The sequence below is a fragment of the Ailuropoda melanoleuca genome, chromosome 4 (genome assembly GCF_002007445.2).
Source record: "Ailuropoda melanoleuca isolate Jingjing chromosome 4, ASM200744v2, whole genome shotgun sequence".
Classification (NCBI taxonomy): domain Eukaryota; kingdom Metazoa; phylum Chordata; class Mammalia; order Carnivora; family Ursidae; genus Ailuropoda; species Ailuropoda melanoleuca.
The window spans coordinates 67,884,873-67,891,963 of NC_048221.1; positions in this window are offsets into that span (position 1 = coordinate 67,884,873).

Sequence of the window (7,091 nt, forward strand, 5' to 3'; positions counted from 1 at the left end):
CTCCTGCAGTGACAGAAAGAAATGTTCCCATATGGTCAGTCAGCTGCCAAGAGGTTGCCTCTGGCTGCCCCCGTGGGTCCCACACTCCCTCCTGGATGGGAGAGAAAGAACCTCTGGGGTCCTAGCAGTGTCCCCCCAAATATGATCCCAAACCAGGCCCTTAGGCTCCCTAAACAATAGAAATTGACCAAAGGCCAAATATGAGTTTCAGGCAAGGCTTTATCCAGGCTTCTGCTCTGCACAGGGGAGACAGAGCAGAGGAGAGTGTCCTCAGGCTGACCCCCCGAGGAGAGGTCAGGGAAAGTTTTTAAACACACTTAGGTGGGGGAAAGGTGACATCTAAGCATGTAGAGGCAGGGATTTCTTAGCACCTGTGCAGTTGAAGGTCATGCTTCTTCCTGTGTCCCATGTCTAATTAACATGTTAAATCTCCACCCCTGGGCGTGTTTTTAGTATTATAATGAGGAGGAAAGTCAGTGAAAGGTCAGCCCTGGGGTCTGCCTTGGCGCAGACTGGTTTGGTCTTGTCCTCACCAGTGTTTGTAGTAAGCATCCTCCTTTCAGTAAGCATCCTCTCTCTGCATTCCTGCAGGATGGCATACTAAGAGGTATAGAGTTCGAGCTTTTCTTTTTTTTCCTTATGGAGGCAGCCAAGGAATGCTGGACTTTGCCTTCAAGGATGAGGGGATCCAGTCTCTGATCTGTCCCATCCCTATTTCTGATATTTTTAAGTTGCATCTTTTTCTATACTGGAGCTTTCTATTTTATCAGAATTAATTTCCCCTTCGATAACAAAGATATTCTCCTTTATATAAAATTCTCATTCTAGCTGACTTTCTTTAGCTAAGATTTTACCTTGAGTGTCAGTTCTTTGGATAATTATACTACATAGGTAACCTGATTCCTAGAAACATATAAACTACCAAAACCAAAACAGGAAGAAATAGAAAACTTGAACAGAGCAGATAACCAGCAAAGAAACTGAGTCAGTAATTAAAAATCTCTCAACAAACAAAAGTCCAGGGCCAGATGGCTTCACAGGGGAATTCACCAAACATTTAGAGTTATTACCTATTCTTCTCAAACTATTCCAAGAAATAGAAAAGGATGGAAAACTTCCAAATTCATTCTATGAGGCTAGCATTACTGTGATGCCAAAACCAGATAAAGACTTCACTAAAAAAGAAAACAGGCCAATATCCTTGATGAACATGGATGCAAAAATTCTCAATAAAATACTAGCAAACCAAATCCAACAATACATTTAAACAAATCATTCACCACAATCAAGTGAGATTTATTCCTGGGTTGCAAGGGTGGTTCAATACTTGCAAATCAATCAGCGTGAGGCACCACATTAGTAAATGGTTAAGAACCACACGATCATTTCAACAGATGCAGAAAAAGCATTTGACAAAGTACATCATCCTTTCATGATAAAAATCCTCCACAAAGTATGTTTAGCAGAAATATACCTCAACATAATAAAGCCCAGATATGAAAACCCCACAGCTGGTATCATCCTCAATGGGGAAAAACTGCAAGCTTTTCCTCTGTGCTCAGGAAGAAGACAGCAATGTCCATTCCTACCACTGTTACTTAACATAGTACTGGAAGTCTTAGCCTCAGCAATTGGACAACAAAAAGAAATAAAAGACATCCAAATCAGCAAGGAAGAAGTCAAACTTTCACTATTTGCAGATGACATGTTACTCTGTATAGAAAATCTGGAAGACTCCACCAAAAAACTGCTAGAACTGATAACACAAATTCAGTAAAGTCACAGGATGCAAAATCAATGTACAGAAATCTGTTGCATTTCTACATACCAATAATGAAGCATCAGAAAGAGAAATGAAGGAATCAATCCTATTTACAATTATACCAAAAACCATAAGATACCTAGGAATAGACCTAACCAAAGAGGTGAAAGCCTGTACTCTGAAAGCTATACAACACTGATGAAAGAAATTGAAGATGACACAAAGAAATGGAAAGACATTCTACGCTCATGGATTGGAAGAACAAATATTGTTAAAGTGTCTACATTACCCAAAGCAACCTACACATTTAATGCAGTCCCTATCAAAATACCACCACAGAGCCAAAACAAACAATCCTAAACTATCCTAAAATTTGCATGGAACCACAAAAGACTTTGAATAGCCAAAGAAATCTTGAAAAAGAAAGGCAACGCTGGAGGCATTTCAGTTCCATATTTCAAGTTATACTCCAAAGCTGTGGTGATCAAAACAGGATGGTACTGGTACAAAAATAGACACATGGATCAATAGAATAGAATAGAAAACCCAGAAATGAACCCACAACTATATGGTCAATTAATTCTCAACAAAGCAGGAAAGAATACCCAATGGGAAAAAGACAGTCTCTTCAACAAATGGTGCTGGGAAAATTAGACAGCCACATACAGAAGAATGAAACTGGACAGGCAGTAATCTCTCTGACATTGGCCATAGCAACATTTCTGTAGATATGTCTCCTGAGTTGAGGGAAACAAAAACAAAAATAAACTATTGGGGGGCGCCTGGGTGGCACAGCGGTTGGGCGTCTGCCTTCGGCTCAGGGCGTGATCCCGGCGTTATGGGATTGCCCCACGTCAGGCTCCTCTGCTATGAGCCTGCTTCTTCCTCTCCCACTCCCCCTGCTTCTGTTCCCTCTCTCGCTGGCTGTCTCTATCTCTGTCAAATAAATAAATAAAATCTTTAAAAAAAATAAAATAAACTATTGGGACTACATCAAAATAAGAAGCTTCTGCATAATGAAGGAAACAATCAACAAAACTAAAAGGCAACCTACTGAATGGGAGATATTTGCAAATGACCTATCCGATAAAGGATTAGTATCCAAAATATATAAAGAATTCATAAAACTCAACACCCAAAAAACTAATAATCCAATTAAAAATGGGCCGAAGATGTGAACAGGCATTTTTCCAAAGAGGACATCCAGATGGCCAACAGACACATGAAAAGATGCTCAGCATCGCTCATCATCAGGGAAATACAAATCAAAACCAAATGAGATATCACCTCACACCTGTCAGGATGGCTAAAATCAGCAACATAAGAAACAACAGGTGTTAGCAAGGATGTGGAGAAAAAGGAACTTTTGTGCATCATGGGTGGGAATACAAACTGGTGCAGCCACTGTGGAAAACAGTATGGAGGTTCCTCAGAAAGTTAAAAATAGAACTACCCTATTATCCAGCAATTGCACTACTAGGTATTTACCCAAATAATACAAAAACACTAATGCAAAGGGAGACATGAACCCCGATGTTTACAGCGGCATTATCTATAATAGCCCAGCTATGGAAACAGCCCATGTGTCCATCAACAGATGAATGGTTAAAGAAGATGTGGCTCATCTATCTGTCTATCTATCTATCTACACAGATAGAAATAGGTGTATACACACACACACACACACACACACACACATATCAATGGAATATTACTCAGCCATAGAAAATAATGAAATCTTGCCATTTGCAATGATATGGGTAGAACTAGAGAGTATTACGCTAAGCGAAATAAGTCAGTCAGAGAAAGACAGAAACCATACAATTTCACCCGTATGTGGAATTTAAGAAGCAAAGGAAATAAACATAGGGGAAAAAAGAGAGACAAACCAAGAAACAGACTCCTAACTAGAGAAATGATGGGCACCAGAGGGGGAGTGGTGGGGGGGATGGGTGAAACGGTGATGGGGATGAAGGAGGGCTTTTGTTGTGATGAGCACTGGGTGGTGTATGAAGTGTTGAGTCACTACATTGTACACCTGAAACTAATATTATGCTATATGTCAACTAACTACTGGAATTTAAATAAAAACTTCAAAAAATATTTAAGAAAAAGAAAAAAAGAAAACAACCTGATTGGTCTGAATAAGACTGAACAAATGAATGTTCAGATAAACTGGATACAGCATTTTTGCATGTGTTTTGTTATTTTGGTACAGCAATAATTGTAAACAAATATCCGACATGCAAATCTTAGACAAGTTACCGTTCATTGTGTTAAGGTTAAGGAAGGTTGTCATCTCCCCAGTTCCTCATAGAAGATACTTGTGGCTGTTGGCATTCAAATTTTTGCCTGTCCAGGCAAAGGCCTGGGGTTGGAAGAAGCCCTAGGTGAGAGCCGCCCAGGTCTCAAATAGTCCCATATGTCACCCCGAAGTCCATATGGCTGTGAAAACTGCCTTTAATGAGCTCTGTTACCTAGATTTGAGATACAACTTGTAATTACGTCACATAGGTCCATTTTGCTGTTTGGCTGCACCTGTGGTTATCCTGCCTTCGTGTAACAATGGCCTCTGTGTCCTGCTAATCTGTTCTCCTTAAGACCTCAGAGGAACTGGGCATTCACGCTCTGTCCAACTATCACTCTTCGCATTTCATGATAAGGAAATGGGGGACCAGAAAATTCAGCAGTTTGCCCAAGGTCATGCAACTTCAAGTGCGTCCATCTCTCAGACCCGTACTGTTCACTAGGACACATTGTGCAACTGTCGCGTGCCACGGTCGATAGGAGCACATGGTATGGGGCTGGTACAAACGGAGATGTGTTCTAAGTGTCAACTATGTCTTGGGCTTCAAAGACTTGGTCTGAACAAAGAAGGGAAAACATCTCATTTGTAATTTTTCATATTGATGACATGTTTCAATTCTTATTTGGGACACATCGAGGTATGTAAAATATATTATTCAAACTCATTTCATCCTTTTACCTTTTTAAAATGTGCTTATTAGATGATCTTACATTATGAACATGATTCACATTATATTTCAGTTGGACAGTGGTGTCACGGAACCTCCATCTCTCCACCTGGAAAAGGAAGTTAACAGTCAGACCATGTGCCAAGTGCCCAAGGAGCGAGTGTTCCATAAATGGTGTTGTTCCTCCCCCACCACATTTTCTCTCCAGAACACCCAAGTCTCATGACTTGGACATACATGAATTTCCAGAGGCTTTAAAAGAAACATTGTTCTTCTATTTCCATCCAGATTCCTCTTTAGCAAGGGCGTGTTTTTAGTCATGAGTTATTCGAAATCTTAACGGTGTCCAGTTGGTAAATAGCAAGTCAGAAATTTGGAAACTCGGGCCAAGATCCTGAACCCGTCTCGCCTGAAGCAGAGGCGTTAGAGAATGCGCCCATTCATAAACTGGCCACGGACGCTGGTGAAAAGATGGACTGACATGTAGACAGGAAATGCACACAAGGTAATTCATGGCCATTGATGCTCACTGAGCATCTATCTGGTGGCGATCTGAATTATTCATGGACTCCCCCTTGGCACCCTTCTGTTGAAGGTTGACGTCAGGGCAGGACCTGCACTCCCCTCTCTGGCCCCTGTGCTGAGCAGCTGTGTACAGAATGCCCTATCCTACAATTGGTTCTCCTCCAAGCAGGCCCAGAAACTGGGAGGTTGGCCATGACAATTAGGCTTCCTTGTCTAACTGCCAGAAGATGGATGAATTCCTCCAGCACCAGCCCCATACTCCTGAGTTTAGAGCTTGAGATAATTTATGGAATTGATTTATGCTGTTCCTCTTTCCACAGGAATTCGTGGCGGCTCTCGAAGTGGCCTTTTGTTGAATTTACACAATCATCCTCTAATGTCATGTTTCTGGTGTCCCAGCCAGGAATGACACATTCATCTGTGATATGCTATGGTGCTCATGCAGTTACAGTGCTCAGGAGTGAGGCAATAGGGAGTGGTGCGGACTGTTCCCAAGTGGAAAATGCCTGGCCCTCCAGACCCCAGCAGCTTGTTCCCTTGTGAGGATACACGTCTGGGTCTGTGACATACTCTGATTTTTCACAAGAAGTCAAATTCCCAGATTTTATTGTGGAAATCTCCTGTTTTTTTTTTTTTTTTAATTTGGGGACTGCGTGAACCCTTCTGTTGGTCCAAGTCAACCAGGCTGTTTCTAATTTGTGATTTTGTTTGTTTGTCTGTATAAATGGGGCCTTTGTAGCCCCAAGGGACTCTACCTCTTATTCTCCCATGTTCTTTTTTTTGCTCTCTCTCCCCCCCCAGGCACATTACATAGCATTTATAATAGTTATGATTTCCAGAACTAGACACATATTTGCCACCTTAATCATTGTTTTAGAGTCTTCTTCTTCTTTTTTGTTACTCGAGGTTCTCCAGACACCGAGAGAGAAGAGGAAGCACGAACAGGGGTTATGAACGGCTCTTTCCTGGCCGCATGCCGTCATCTGTAAGACAGTGTGGGCAAAGGTCCCTTTCCATGGTTCATGTATCACGTTGCCAAGGAGTGACTAAGGGGGCAGGGGCTCAGGAGAGAAGGGAGGAATTCCAGGTCAGGATTCAGAAGGCCTCTCCTTTGATTTAAGGCAGTGCTAGAGCAATAAAAGGCATGCCTGACCCATCTCCATTCACCCCTCCCGGCTCCCAGCTCCCCACGCGTTCACCATCTTTAGGAACTTGCTCCCTTTTCTGTGGTTTATTTTGTGATGAAGGCCTCCTGTCTCCTAATGCTCTCCCCCATTCAACCGGATACTTTGTCCTTGATGACGTGTCCTGGGGTCCTCGAGAAACCTAGGCTGTGTCTGTGTAAGTCACCCAAACCTTAAGCAAAATTCAGTTAGGGAACTGGCTCTTTCGAGCCTAACAGGCAGTTTTATTTTTGTGTGTTTGTTTTTGTTGTATCAAGAGAGTCACAAATTGAGTTCTGTTGTAGGAAGCAGATCCAGACCACTTTCTTAATGACGCCGTGAAGTCAAAATTTTGAGAACTACACTGTAGCTACAAAAGATACTAAGGCACAGGGCGCCTGGCTGGATCTGCTGGTAGAGTGTGCGACTCTTGATCTCAGGGCTGTGGGTTCAAGCCCTGCATTTGGCGTAGAGGTGACTTAAAAATACAATCTTTAAAAAAAAAAAAAGATATTAAAGCACATTTTAGGGAATTGAAAGAAGACAGCTGTATTTTCAGGAAATGAATTGAGAAACACTCAGTGAAGCAATATTTGCTTCCACCTATGCAGAAACCCAGACAGACGTGTGGCCGGAAGTCCGCCGTGTTCATGCACTCATGGGCCA